A 15,915-nucleotide genomic window follows, 5' to 3' on the forward strand; every position below is an offset into this window, starting at 1 on the left:
TGCCTCAAAAACTAAGTGCCTCCTCAAATAAAGAAAATCCCCTTGCCATTGCCTGTGTCGTGAATCTCTTCGGTTCTTCAGTTACTCCTTCTTCCTCTTGTCTCTCTTTGCAATTCTTAGCAGTACCAGCTCTACATCCGCTGCTTTTACACTTGCTTCTGGATATCCTGGGCTTGAAATAAAGATACTGTACTACTGTACTCTATACAGTACTGTACAGTAAAGTACACAAAAGCACAAACACTTGTAGAGGATGCACGCACATGACAATGTACACCAGACAAGTGAACTAACTTATGTGACTGGACATGTGAACGCATGTTCACATCTTTGAAAGTTCGCAACTTGAAGGTTCATATGTAGGGGACTTACTGTATAGGTTTTTTTCATTATTTTCAGGGAGGGAAAAAATACTTTCTTCATCTTGTTTTCTTCAGTCAATACAACCTTGTGAAATTCTATCCATGTCAATTAGTATAGCTCTAATTCATATTTTTTGGTGACTTCAAACAAGTACCAGACCTGATTCCCCAATCCTCCCATTATTGGACATTTGCTTTGTTTCCAGTTTTTCTTTCACTGTTAACACAATGAAGTAGTAAACATACGTTCTTGTGTAGTGTTGCTGTTGTTTCTGAGGGATAGAATCCTAAAAGTAGGCTAGCTGGATGAAGTATGAAGGGTATATGTACTTTTTTTTTAGGGTGTATGTATTTTAAATTTTAATAGATGTTACTAGATTGCTTTCCAGAAAGCCTGCATCATTTACATTTCTTTTTTTTTTTTTTTTTTTTTGCTCTGCCCCGTGGCTTGTCGGATCTTAGTTCCCCAGCCAGGGATTGAACCTGGGCCCTCAGCAGTGAAAGCGTAGAGTACTAACCACTGGACTGCCAGGGAGTTCCCTGCATCATTTACATTTCCATCAGCAATGTATGAGAGCACCATTTCTCCACATCCTCACCAGCAATAGTTCCTTTTTGTTCTTTAGCAGTCTAGTGGATGTAAAATCTTGTTACCTCAGTTTGCTTTTCTCTATTAATTAATATCTGATGATATAAGACTCTTCATAGTTTTCAGGCATTTGTTCTTCCCTACGAGGTCACTTTATCCAATTCAAACAAAACCCTATGATAATCTAAATGGAATTCCAATAAATTGACATATAAATTTGGAGAAAATTAACATCTTTGTATTAAGCTTTCCCTCCACTTTTTATTGATTTCTTTATGTCTTCCAATAAACTGTACAGTTTTTATACAGCTTTTCCTATGCCTTTCCTTTTTTATAATTATTTCTTAAGTTTTTGACTTTTTAATTTAATGTAATTTTTTTTGGCCGTGCCAAGTGGCTTGTGGGATCTTAGTCCCCCAACCAGAAATTGAACCCGGGCAGTGAGAGCAATGAGTCCTAACCACTGGACAGCCAGGGGGTTCCCTCCTATGCCTTTCTTATTAAATGTATTCTTAAATATTCTTGATGTTTTGAAGTTATTATTTATAGAATATTTCCCCATTTCCATTTCTAGGTATTTATTAGTAAAATGAGAGAAATGCTGTGGATTTTTTATATATTTATCTTGTAAGAAGATGCCTTATCAAATTATCTTATTCATATAATTTTTTTTTTAGTGGAACCTCTTGCATTTTGTTATTAAACAATAACATTAGAAAATAAGATATTTTTAAGGACTTCCCTGGTGGTGCAGTGGTTAAGAATTCACCTGCCAATACAAGGGACATGGGTTCAATCCCTGGTCCAGGAAGATCCCACATGCCACAGAGCACCTAAGCCCATGTGCCACAACTACTGAGCCTGCGCTCCAGAGCCCACGAGCCACAACTACTGAAGCCCATGCACCTAGAGCCCGTGCTCCGCAACAAGTGGCTTGGCATTTTCTAGAACCTCCAAAACCATGATAAATAATAACAGGCCAAGTTGCTTGGCTTTTTATTCCTCTCCTTAAATTGCTAGTGTTCCTCCACTCCTATCCTTTTTTTTTTTTTAAATATTTATTTATTTATTTGGTTGCACCGGGTCTTAGTTGCAGAAGGCAGGCTCCTTAGTTGTGGCATGCGAACTCTTAGTTGCAGCATGCATGTGGGATCTACTTCCCTGACCAGGAATCGAACCTGGGCCCCTTGCATTGGGAGCACGGAGTCTCATCTGCTGCGCCACCAGGGAAGTGCCCCCTCTGCTTCTATCCTTGGTTGGACCACTTCACATCTTATTTGAGGCTGAGAATAATGTCTGATTTTCCCAACACTCTATCCCTTGCACCCGGAATAGGGCTGAGCACATACTATAAAAATGGGAAATATATATATATATTTTTTTTTTCAAGAAGCAGAAGTAGCCAAATGTTGAGTTCACTGAGATCAAATAAGATAAGAATTCAAAATGTATTTTAGATTTAACAAGAAGAAAGTCATTGATGAACTTGGTGATAGTATTTTAGTGGTTGGGACAGAAGCCACAGGACAGAAATTTTGGGAATAAGGCACATGAAGCATGAAAGAATTTTTTTGTGCAAACCTTTGGGTGCCTGAGCTCCCCTCGTGCTTACGGGGCACTGACAGCATCTCAGGATGGCAGAGCCTGCGGTGTACACAGAGCTGAGATGAGCCATGCTGAGGACTTTGAGCTCCAGCTTGGAGGCCCTGGGCAGCTATGGAAGAACTTTAGAGAATCATGCTATTCGAGGTGCTTTTTAGAAAGATCACTCCTTCTAAAGAAAAGAGAATACTGTTTCTTGAATTCAGCCATTTCCCCCCATCCTTATTTGCATCGCCTTTCCTCAGATCATCCCACTCATCTCCTCTCAACATATAGATTGCTGCCACACCTTCCTGGTCTCTCTCCATCCGTTCTTGTCCCTCGTCAGTTCATTTTTCACATCAGCCTCCAAGGTAATCCCTTTATTTTGTTTTTGTTGTTTTGTTTTTCAGAGTAACCTTTTCTAGGTTACAAATCTAGTCATGCCATTCTTCTGCTTAAAATACATTATTGGGAGTCAGTAAAGCATCACTCTGGCTTCTATGGGATCCAGACTTCCCAGGTGAGCTCCTGACTGTGTCAACATCCATCCTTTGGTTGATAGGAATGACCTATCTTTTATACTTACCTATATTTATCTGGGGAATGACCCAGATAAATATCTTTGGAATCCTAAGGAGAAGGTCAGTTTCTCCTCTAGGGAAACAGAGCTCAATGAGGATCCAGTGGCCATTCTTTGAGGTTTTGGGGGTGAAGATCTCCTCAAAACTATTTATTCTCCCAACCCAGAGCCAGTTCAAATTGTGCTAAAAGCTGTTAGTGGTGCTTATCCCATTCCTCTGCTGAATGTTCCTTATAGGAGGTCTTGATGCCCTATGTCTGCTGGGATGGGAGAATGAGTTCTCTGGAAACAGTCTGGTCTATAGGTCTGTGTCTGAGGAGAGAACCAGGAAGATTTGATGGGGTTTAGGAAAGAGTTCTTGGAAGAATCCACAATCAAACCAGTTCAAGGCTAGGATTCAGTAATAGATGATGCTGACAGTGATGTGGCAGGACTGTTTCCCTTCTCAAATCCTGGTACCTCCTGAGGCCAAGATAGCACAGGCGGTAAAACGGTTAGATTCTGAATATATTTTGAAGATAGAGCTGATAGGATTTGCTGACAAATTGAACATAAGGTAAGAGAAAAAGAGATAGACCAAGGTTTTGGGGCTGAGCAATTGGAAGCATGGAGTTGCTGTTTCCTGACATGGCGAAGCTATAGGATGAGCAAGTTTCGAAGAGGTCTGAAATTTAATTTTGGACGTGTTATGTCTGAGATGCTATTAGACATCTAAAGAAGGATATCAAGCAAGTAGTTGGATATGCAAGCCAAGAGTTCTTGAGAGAAGTCAGGGTTGGAGATATAAATCTGGGGGTGTTTAGAGCCATGAGACTGGATGAGGTCACCAGGAAGTAAGTGGAGATAAAGAAGAGGATCAAGGACTGAGTCTGGGGAAATCCAACTTAGTTGGAGAGATGAGGAAGAAGCAACAGAGAAGACTAAGAAAGAGTAGTTATTGAAGTAGAAGGAAAACTAGAAGAATGCACTGTCATGGAAGTAAGCACAGGAAGTGTTTCCAAGAACAGAGAATCATCAACTGTGCCAAATACTGCAGGTAGGTTGTGTTAGTCCCAGCAGAACTAAGCTACCATGATAGAGACATCCCCATGTCTCAGTGGCATAGGCAATATGTTTATTTCTCACTAGTATAAAGTATATCCAGCAGCAGAGGGGAAGGATAAAAGGAAAGGAGAAGCGGTTCTCTGCTCCATGATGATAATCAGGGTCCCATGATGCCAGAGGCTGAGTCATCTTCAGCTTGCAGTTTTCTTTTTCAATTTTATTTATTTATTTTTGGCTGCATTGGGTCTTTGCTGCTTGCTGCGCGCAGGCTTTCTCTAGTTGCAGCAAGTGGGGACTACTCGTCATTGCGGTGCGTGGGCTTCTCATTGTGGAGGCTTCTCTTGTTGTGGAGCACGGGATCTAGGCATGCAGGCTTCAGTAGTTGTGGCACATAGGCTCAGTAGTTGTGGCTCACAGGCTCAGTAGTGGTGCACGGGCTTAGTTGCTCCGCGGCATGTGGGATCTTCCCAGACCAGGGTTCGAACCCATGTCCCCTGCATTAGCAGGCAGATTCTTAACCACTGTGCCACCAGGGAAGTCCCTCAACTTGTGGTTTTCAAGGTCACTAAGGGTGCCGATGTCAGCCAGTAAAATGGGGGTTGCAGATGAGGATGGCGCACGGGAAATGTATTGGTAAAGAGTCTGGCAAGAAACAGGACACATTCAAGCTGGGTAATTTGAGAAAGGTTTAACAAAGAGACTGCCTGTAAAAGTGTGAGCAGGACTTCCCTGGTGGTCCAGAGGTTAAGACTCTGTGCTCCCAATGCACGGAACACGGGTTCCATCCCTGGTCAGGGGACAAAGATCCCACATGCTGTGCAGTACGGCCAAAAAGTTAAAAAAAAAAAAAAAAGAAAAAAAAGCTGTGAGCAGGGGCAGGAAAACTATTACAGGATTCCTATAACTCTGATATGGTTGATAGTGGGAGCTATTACCACCCCAGGTCTGAAGAGACAAGAGAAAGTAAACGGTAGTAGAAATGGGGGTGAGAAAGAAATACATGGGGAGGGATGCTGGACTGAAGCTTTGAATCAGAGGAAAACAGCCAACTCAACCCCACAGGAGAGAGCCAGGGGAGCAAATACCCTGACCTCACTCTGTTCTCTCCCTCCAGTCTCCTGCAGGTACCTCCCATTGACTCAACCCAACCAGAAACCAGAAGGCTCATTGATAAAAGTCCCTAGCGGTTAGGCTCCCGCGGCACATAACAGCGTGAGCAAGGTGAGGAGTGGATCTGGAGGAGCAAATATCCAGTATAAGACGTTTCTATGAGTCAGGCTTGGAAGTTGCATAACTCCCTTCCACCCACATTCCATTGGCCAGAACCCAGTCATATGGCCATATGTAACTACAGATAAGTTTAGGAGATATGGTCCAGATAGGAAGAAAGAGAGATTTGGTGGCCAGATAACCCCTCTCCAACTCATGGTCAAGCAAGATAATAACTGTCCATTGACCACTGGATTTAGCAATATGGAGGCCATTAGTGATTACAATAATGCAGTCTTGGTAGAGTGGTGGATGTGAAGACCTAAGTGGAGTGGATTCAAGAGAGAATGGGAGGAGAAAAATTTGGACACAGCATTTATTAACAACTACGTTCAACAAGTTTTGCTGTACAGGGAAGCAAAGCAGTGAGGTAATAGCTGGAAAGGTTGTGAGATCAAGAGGGTTTTGCTTCTCTTTTTGGCCTTACCACTCAGCTTGCGGGATCTCAGTTCCCCGACCAGGGATTGAACCTGGGCCACAACAGTGACAGTGCTGAATCCTAACCACTAGGCCACCAGGGAACTCCCTTGCTTTGTTTTTTATAATGAAGAAATAAAGCATATTTTTATGCTGATAGGATGTTCCAGTAGAAAAAAAAAATGATGCTGCAGGAAAGAGATAGTAAATTGCTGGAGTGATGTCCTTGAGTAAGAAAGAAAGGATGGGATCTAGTGATAAGGCAAAGGGTGGCCTTGGGAAAGAACACAGGCAGTTCATCTATAGTGACAGAAAGGAAAGCAGGATATGTGGACAGAGTCCAGGTGGGGAGTAAATGTGTGCTTGTCAAAGTTCTTTTCCAATCACTTGTATATTCTCAGTGAAACAAAAAGCAAAATTATCTGCTGAGAGTGAGTCCGGAGGATGAACTGTTAAGGGTTCGAGCAGAAACGAGACAATACAACATAGTTACCTAAGAGGATATGAGAAATTATACCCAGAAGTTAATCTTCCCAGTGGAGATGGTCCAAGTGTCTCTAAGATATTCCACTCTGAGTCCACACCCAGGTGAAGCCCTCTGGCCCTGCCTTTCTCCATTCTATCTATAGACCTTTCCTTGCCCTAATCCAACGTCAGAACTAGATGGTAATAATAGATAGCACTTTTTGAGCACTTACAAATTCCAAGCAGTGCTCTAATCACCACACATGTATTTAGTCATAATCACTCCATGACGTGGATACTACTGTTATCAACCCCATTTTATAAGGGCACAACAGATGCCCACACTGAATTCAAACTCAAGCAGTCTGGCTCCAGAACTGCCAATCAAAGGTCTGGCTTTTGACTGCCTTTTTTTTTTTTTTTTTTCCCATGCCGAGGGGCTTGAGGGATCTCAGTTCCCCGACCAGGGATTGAACCTGGGCTATGGCAGTGAAAGCCTGGAATCCTAACCACTAGGCCACCAGAGAACTCCCTTGACTTCTACATGTAGATCTATACCTACCAGAAGTGTCAGAGTGATAAACCCTAGAGGGTGCTGGGCCTGAGAGGAGTAAATGAAATTTTAAAAGGTCAGGGGGCTGGGTCTCATAGGTGGGTATGAGATGCTGTGTTTAGGAGGGGGTTTCTGGGAACTTGCTGCTGAGAGATGGGTGGCCACATGGTGACCCAGAGAGCCTAGGTCCAAAAGGCAGAGCCAATATCAGGAGGACAGGGGACGAGCTGAATAGGCTGGAAGAGACCCTCACATCTTCCCCATCCTGTGTAAGCTCTGCATCAATCAGCATATAATGCTGGATTTAATGTTGGCTTAACGTTCCCCTGGTTCCATGTATGTTTCACTGGCTGAGAGAATCTGTTCTGTTTCGATGATAGGGAGGCATGGTGCTGTGGTGGCAACAATAATGATGATACTATGGTAAACTAGCTCCCAACCAATGAACACTTCATCAACGAACAATGAACTTCATGAACTTTATCAATGAAAAATTTATCAATGAGTGAAGAACCATGTATTTTTTTTACATTATATCATTCAATTCTTCTAATACCCCTGTGAGGCACACAACACTATTCCCATTTTCAGATGAGGAAAGTGAGGCTCAGAGAGGTTGTATCACATGTCCAAGGTCACAAAGGTGGTAAGTGGTGGAGCTGGGGCTTCAACCCCAGCCTTTTAGAGTCGGAAGCCTGCACTGGCTACACTGTATCACCTGACTCTCTATTTGGGAATGCAGCACCAGGAGCGCTAGGGAACCCTACAGGGCCCTGATGGCCTCCAGGGCAGGGCCCCTGGATGAGAGCAACTCCCTTTAATGAAGGCAATTGAGAAACAATCCTCCTCTTTATTTGCCTGTAACAGGGACTCAGCAAATCTAATTATCTTCCTGTGAACCAGTTAACTACTCAATTTGGGTAATTCATTACCAGAGTCAAATGCAGGATCCAGCTAATTTTGGAAAGATGCAGCTGTAGGGTCATCTGGGGAACAAGCCCAGCTGAGAAAGAAGGAAGAGCAGGCACCCGCCTCCTCTTGGAGGGAGAGGGGGCAAGCTGAGGGGCCCCAGGGCCAGCTGGAGTGAAGGGCAGAGAGAAGGCCTGAGGCAGGCTGGCCGGGATTCCCTCGGTACCAGAGAGCAGCAAAGTCAGGGTCTTGGGTCCAGGAGGGCAAAGCTGCTATTGCAGCTGCCAGCATCCGCTCAGGGTAGAGATGGGGGCACTTCAACCACGAGCTGCTTTAACTGTTTCCTCTTTCACTTTGAGGGACCGCGGGAATCAGTCATCCCCTTTGGCCTCACAGTCTCATTTGGAGCCAGCTCACAAAGATGTCATCCACAGAAAGAGAGAAATCTTAGGTCCTGCCTCTATCAACACACGTCAACATTGCTAACATTTATCAAAAGTTGGTCCTATCTCATACCGAGGAGGTTAGGTGCTGTCACTTCCTGTACTACAGTTGAGAACACGGAGGCTCGGAGAAGGGATGTACGATATATCTATTTTTTTTCAGATTCTTTTCCATTATAGGTTATTACAAAGTACTGAGTATGGTTCCCTGTGCTCTACAGTAGGTCCTTGTTGGTTATCTATTTCATATATAGTAGTGTGTATATGTTAATCGCAAACTCCTAATTTATCCCTCCCCTGCTTTCTCCTTTGGGAACCATAAGTTTGTTTTCTATGTCTGTGGGTCTATTTCTGTTTTGTATATAAGTTCATTTGTATCATTTTTTTTTTAGATTCCACGTATAAGTGATATTACATGATATTTGTCTTTCTCTGTCTGGCTTACTTCACTTAGTATGATAATCTCTGTGTCCATCCATGTTGCTGCAAATGGCATTATTTCATTCCTTCTTATGGATGAGTAATATTCCATTGTGTATATGTACCACATCTTCTTTATCCATTCATCTGTCAGTGGACATTTAGGTTGCTTCCATGTCCTGGCTATCGTAAATAGTGCTGCAGTGAACATTGAGGTGCATGTATCTTTTCGAATTATGGTTTTGTCCGGATATTTGCCCAGGAGTGGGATTGTTGGATCATATGGTAGTTCTATTTTTGGTTTTTTGAGGAACCTCCATACTCTTTTCCATAGTGGCTGAAACAATTTACATTCTCACCAACAGTGTAGGAGGGTTCCCTTTTCCCCACACCTTCTCCAGCATTTATTGTTTGTAGATTTTTTGATGATGGCCATTTTGACTGGTGTGAGGTGGTACCTCATTGTAGTGTTTTTGTTTGTTTGTTTGATTGTTTGTTTAATTTTTTGGCCGTGCCACATGGCATGCGGGATCTTCGTTCCCTGACCAGGGATTGAACTTGCACCCCCTGCAGTGGAAGCGTTGAGTCTTAACCACTGGACCAGCAGGGAAGCCCCCTCCTTATAGTTTTGAATTGCATTTCTCTAATAATTAGCTCTTAAAGCAACGTGCTACACATGCAGTTTTCTAGCACCACCAGCGTAAAGAATGGGGGTGTTTGGGGCAAGAAAGTTTGGAGAAGCATTGGCTCACTAGACAAAATCCTGATCAAGGATGTTCAAACCCTCGGCAAGCTCCTCAGGGGAAGGGGGCTTTGGGAGCATCAAGAGAGATGAGAGGAAACGTGGTGAATCTGTCTCTTGGGCCAGTTGCTGGGGGCGGAGGGTTGGGGTGGGAGTATGCTGAGTACTCATACTATATGCCAAGAAGTACGATAATCACTTTTTCATGGTTTAACTCATTTAATCCTTACGAGGATCCATGAGGTGGTCATTCTTATCATTGCCATTGTACAGATAGAGAAACAGAAACACAAAACGTAATCCCTTGCCCTTGGGAAAGGAAACTGAATTCAAAATCCCGAGCAGTGTAACTCCACAGCCTCCCTCCAGCCAACTGTGCCCTGGCAGAGGTCAGAGGGAGAGCAGGTGGGGAGGACACCCAAACCATGGACAGCTCCCTGTGGCCCTGTCCTTGAAGAGCCAGGTTCCTGAGGCTGGTTGCTTGTACCTCCTGACCACCACCAATATCTGCCCATTGTGAAGAGCTCTGATTTCTTGCAGAGGGAAATTCTCCTTGGACTGAAACTGAGGGCCCAAATGCTCTGGCTTGATTCGACTTCCTGAAAAGCCCTGTGGAGTTGGGTCCTGAACCAGACACATCCGTCCTCAGGGTTCTGGAGACCCATCCTCTGAGATGTCAGAGTTTTCTCCAGGGTGGGTCAGACAGAGAACTGCTCCCCACATCAGCCCAACAGTTACTTCTCCTGTCCAGCCCTGCCCTTCCCACATCTGCCACTACTTCCCACATCCCATCACTATGGGAAAGCCAGTCCCCTCTGCCTCAGTTTCCCCATTTGTACCTCAGCCATCCCTGCAAAAGCCCAGGGCCAAAACTGGATGTGCCAAAATTAGGTCTTCCCCCTTTTGCCAGCCCTGATGGGAGTTTCCAAGTTCAAAGCCAAGCTCCCCAGCCCAAGCTGCCGGCCTAGAGCCCCAGCAGGTGCAGCCTAGTTGCTAAGCAACATCTGTGGATCTCTGTGTGTTCCTGTCACATGATTATCATTGCTAAGGAAACAAGTCCTCTGGCATCCCAGGACGCAGCAAGGCCTAGGCAACGGTGTGTTACATGAGGTCTAACAAAAATCTTCCTGTCCCATGTTCCTGACGAGTTGTGAGTCCCTTAACTGCTATAGGAGACTATCAGATTGACCCCTGCCTTTTACCCAGGCATTGGCTCTTTGAAGGGAGTACCTAAACTGGAGTCTTGGTCATTCCCTGGGCACTCATAGAATCCAGTTCTTTGGGATGGTCAGTAGCAAGAGTGGCTTTAAAGGGATGTATTAATACACCAGGGTTCAGAAGACAATCTTACATTCCCAATTCCCCCACTTCTATCTATAGCTTCCGCTCTAGGGGCAGAATGAAAATGATTTGGATTGGAGGCTGGGAAAGCTGAGGAGGGGCTATGGACAAGAGGGTCATAGCGAGGTCTCAGTACTACAGCATCAAGAGAGCCAGACGGGGGTTTGCTCCCAATACCGTCCCCCACACCTACAGCTCAAACACTATCGGAAGATGGATGCCACATCAGAGGATGTCACAGTCTCCCTGGAGGGCTTGCCTCCCTGGATTCTCCAATCCAGACTTCCTGGGGTTCCCTAGACAGGACTGGCCCAGAAATGAGGTGGAAATGAGGAAATCTCTCTGAAAGACAAAATGATAAAGAGATGGGCAATAAGAAAGGAAATATGAGAGAATTTGGGCACCAATGAGGAGGTACAACAATTGAGTAATAGAAGTTCCAAAAATAAAGAACAGAGAGAACAGACGGAAGGAAATTATCCAATAAGTAGTAGAAAAATATTGAAAATAATTGAAATATCCCAGAAAATGTGAGTTTTCAGATACAAAGATTCTAAAGAATAGCCAAAACAAACACTGAAAATATTTCTACCCCCAAATCACATCTTTGAGGAATATCAGATCACTGGTGACAGAAGATCCTAAAAGCTTCTAGAGAGTTAAAACGATTTTCATAGAAAATATCAAAATCATAATGGCATCAGACTTTGCAAGTAGAAGAGGGAAGACCACGCAGCAACATCCTCTAAATATCCAAGCAAAATGATTCCATCCTTTCCATTATAACTGCTTTTATTTCCAAGGCTTCTTTCTTGATGTGATTGATCCCCCTTTTATAACACCCTGTTCTTTTTTCATGGGTGCAGTGTCTAATCTTACCTCCTGTCTATCATCTTGAATTCCTTCAAATTGCACCTGTTAGTTTGGATTTCTATCTTTCACATTGGAGCTTTTCTCAAATGTTTGGGGATGTTTAGTGGTTGTTTGGATGATTAGATTAGATTTAGGTTTAGAAGTTTAGGTTACCTGATAATACATAAGAGGAAAGCACCAAAAAACTAATCAGAAGCTCTTTGCACTTGGCTTGGGCATGTGGTTTGAGAACTTCACTGTGAAGTGACCCCCAGGATCCATTTGTTAGACCCTTCTTAGGCTGGGCAGATTCCCCAGAGAGTAGGGTTGGCCACACTCCTGCCTAGAGGGTATGATCCTGGCATCCTAGCAGCTTTGAAAGAAGAAATGAGTGGGAGTTTCAACATGCAGTCTGAAAACATTGTTTTCAGCAGAGGACACCCCTGGCCTCAATTGTACCTGGCATCCCCAAATCTAGAAGCCCAATTTTACCTTCTCTGAATAATCTGCTGGGGCTGTGGAGGAGAACTGGGGGTCCACATTTTAGACTTTAAACCAATCTTCCTGTTCTAGCCCCATCTGGCGGTGTTACCAATCCCTGAGCTTTTTTTTTGGAGGGGGGTTGGATTCTGTTGTGAAAACAGGTCTCTGATTCTTGGCTTTTCCCACAGCCAGTTTAAGATAGCTTTCTGGGTCTCCTAAGTCAACCCGCATTCGTTCATCTGCTCTCCAGCTTCTAAAATTTTATTCCTGCTTGGGGACATTATCTCCTCTCCCACCCTCTTCATCTTTGTAGATTTAAACCTTTAAAAAATTCCTGCACTATTATTACTTTAGTAGGATTATTTAATAGGATTTGGGGGAAGAAGGTTAGTAATCAGTTGCACTTGTTCAATCTGCCATCTTGAATAGAAAGTCTTGAATAACAACCGGCACTAAACACATGCATCCAGACTGCCTGGATTTGAATGCTGGCTTTAGCATCCTGGCTGTAGCACGTACTCGCTACTTAACCATAGGCAAGTTTCAGAAACTCTGCCTCAGTTTTCTCATCTGTATAATGGAGATAATAGTGGTACTGAGACAGGCCTGGGACCTGGGACCCTTTGCTGCAGTGCTGCCATGCTTGCACCTGGACAAATGTCTCCTTGAGCTACAAAATACAAAGAAACTATAAGGGACTAAAAATAACTGTGTGCATGCTGCAGTTGGGGCAAATTACGGACAAAAAGATACAAAAAGGCCAAAAAAACCCAACAGCCACTTCTGAAGAGCAGAGAGCAAAAACGGTGTCAGGAGCAAAAGCAGGGTACTGCGCATGCCCCTTGCACACAACACCACCAAAGGGGTGGGCAAAACACGTAAGCCAGCCCTCCGGCCCGACCCCTGGACACACCCACTACCCTCACCCCATATAAGGAACCAGCTTGCCCCCTACTCAGAGAGTGTGCAAGGGAACCTGTTACTTGTTTTCACTCCCTCCTGCAGTCACCAGAGCCCCAGTAAAGCCTTGCCTGAATTTCTTGTCTGTCCTCTAGTTCATTTGTATTGATTGGGGAAGGCCGAGAACCCTGGTTGGTAACAGTATATACTTCCCTTGAGCGTTGTGAGCTCTAAGAATAGTGCCTAGCACATAGTAAACCATTCTACCTGAGGTGATGAGAGGATGGTGGTGATGATGATGGTGATGATGATGATGAAGATATAGTGTTTACCATGTGCTAACACCTGTGACAGGGGGAGTGAGTCTGGGGAAACCAAGATGAACATATCATGTGAGCTTCCCACTCTTTCCAGTCCCAAACTGGTATGACTGGTTTTCCCACTCTGGTCTATACCATGTAAATACAGTATGTGCCCTAAGTAAACAACAAGCAGGTGGAAGTTCTCGTTGTGCAAATATGGCTGGTAAACATACAATGTAAACAGAGTATTCAAATGAACTGGAGGCTAGCAATTCAGGGCAGTTGTTTTCAAATATGGTTGAATCTCTTCTGTTTAAGTACAATGGCTGTGGGCATCATTTCCCAAATGACTTACTCACACATTTATTTCTGAGCATCCAAATCATGTTGTCTGTTAACTTGTTTTGCAGGGCAAATGACACCATCTGGACAAGGGAAACAGCACATGCTTGGGGCAGTGTCCCTCTTCCATTCCGATGGCTTAAGCAAAGTCTCCTCCCCCTTTCAATGAGCTTCCTTCATGTTTCCTTTCTTCTGGTAGGCTTGGCTTTCATCTTCCAAGCTCTGCTCTGTTTGTCCTGCTGAGTAGGCAGCAAACCTGCAGGTTCCGTGATCCTGCTGCTTAGCTTTAAAACAAAGGAAAACAAAACAAAACAACACTCTGTTGCAATTTGCGAACTTTCCCTCTTGGAAGGCATAAGCCACCAGGTTTTGTGAAAGTAACTGCTGCAGGGTCTTGAAATAGATGAGGAAAAAACTGAAGAGGGAAAGAAAGAGAAAGATAGAGACAGACGGAAGGAGATAAGCATGGAGAGAGGGAGAGAAGGAGCTATAGAGGGAGGGAGGGAGAAAAAGAAGGGGTGAGGGAGAGAGGGAGGGAGGGAGGGAGGGTACCCCCTCACCCCCAGCCCCCAGGCTGAACCCTGCACTCAGCCTTTAAGAAACAAGGCTTCTTTATCATAAGTGTGTGTACCAGGCAAGGTTTTTCCACTGCAGATTCACTACCAAGCTGAAGATGACTAGACATTTTTTAAAAGACAGCAACTGGGCTAGTCCTGGAAGATGCAGCTATTCATGTTATCATTGTCACCATGCCCTGTTTGGAATGTTCTTCAACCAATAACCTGTATTTTGATGGGTCTTGCCCCCAGCTTCAAACATAAAACTTTCACTTCCAGGGGAGAATCTCAGAACAGATTATTCAGGGGCCCAGGGATGTCTCACGTGTGTTTACAAGCCTCGGATGTTATCCTGAGACATCGCAGATATATTCTTTTTTGGTTCCAGCCACACTCCAGCGGTTGCAGCTACATCACTGGGCAGTGTTCTCTTTCTCCAGACATTACCCCTGATGCTGAGATGCACAGGAGCAAGGTATTATGCCCTGGGGACCGACAGAAGACCAGCAGCTGTGCTCTGCTTGGGGACAGAGCTGTACAAAGTGTCTAGGGTAGCACCTCTTTCACTTTTCCCATTTACAGTATGTTTTCAGTTCTCTGAGTTCAGTCTCTCTCTCTCTCCACTCCACCTTAAGATTCAGGTATGATGTCCGTTGGACACAAATCTAAGTGGGAGCCCCCTCTCTGAACTCAGAATTGCCCAGGATGAAGGCCTTACTCACTAGGTCATCTTGTTCTCTGGTTCCCTCTTTGTTTAGGGTGAATTTTCTCCCATGAAGCCCCTTATAGCCTCATGCCAATAGATATCTGGTTGGCAAGCCCATCAGTTTTATAGAGATATAACCAGACACTTCTACACCCCATACGTGGACACAGCTTAGACTAGGCTGGCAACCCTGCTACCCTCTTGATCCCTGTAAATCTTTTCCAGTCTCTTTCATGAGCCTCTGCCTTCACCTACCAATTCCACCTTAAAGAGTGAAAATATGATCCTTCTATTAACCAGAGCCCTTGAATGCTTTTTTGGAGCTTGGCTTCCAGGAACAATGATACAGTGTGCTAAATAACTCTGTCCTAATGATTTCTGAGTACAAACAAAAGCTGTACTAATATATTGGAGAAACAAAGTAAGTAAGACTTATTCCTGCCCTAGGCTTTGGCCTCGGGTCTGGGACTCTATCCCCCATCCCCCCAATCTCATCCACCCCCATAATTGATTGGTTTGAGGATTCCCCTGTCAGGCCCCAAGTTACATGGAAGCAGGCAGCTGTCTTTGGCTCAAAGGTGGAAGCAAGTCCTTAGGGATCATCTGATCCCCAGCCAGTATCTCCAGCTACAGCCATGTCATCCTCACATTGGCCTTCATTTTGGTTCTTGCTCAGTTTCTTGGCTAGAGAAGGGAACGCTCCTGTTTCCTTCTGGGGCCACTCCTTCCTGCCTTACTCTTTATTTTTACTGTGGCCCCACGGTGCAAACAACACAGCTCTCCACCTGCTCTCTTTGGGGGGAAACTCCTTGCCTACATTGCACTTGGCCTTGGGGTCCTGCTCTCCCTGGACCATCATAAGCACTTAATTCATGCTAATTGGACCCTCTCCCTTCCTCCCTGGATTTTGAATCTGGAGCAGAATGATCCAAGGACAAAAGTGATTCCTATGTAGTAGAGCTACTCCAACCAAGCTTCCTAAAGAGACTGCTAATTCCTGCTCCCTAGATCCTGGAGCTACCCTTGTTCCCGATCTTTCCAAAAGCTGACTATTC

At 44.4% G+C, this 15,915-nt stretch overlaps 1 long non-coding RNA gene and 1 other non-coding gene across 2 annotated transcripts in view; one reads left to right on the plus strand and one right to left on the minus strand.

Annotated features, from left to right (window-relative positions):
* LOC137750548 (uncharacterized) overlaps positions 1 to 15,915 on the plus strand; it is a 57,157-nt gene that overhangs the window by 21,093 nt on the left and 20,149 nt on the right. The gene's annotated exons all lie outside the window — the stretch shown is intronic.
* On the minus strand, positions 5,878 to 5,949 carry TRNAD-GUC (transfer RNA aspartic acid (anticodon GUC)). The gene has a single exon. It is a non-coding gene; the product is annotated as a tRNA-Asp (tRNA).

The sequence above is a fragment of the Eschrichtius robustus genome, chromosome 16 (assembly GCF_028021215.1).
Source record: "Eschrichtius robustus isolate mEscRob2 chromosome 16, mEscRob2.pri, whole genome shotgun sequence".
NCBI lineage: Eukaryota > Metazoa > Chordata > Mammalia > Artiodactyla > Eschrichtiidae > Eschrichtius > Eschrichtius robustus.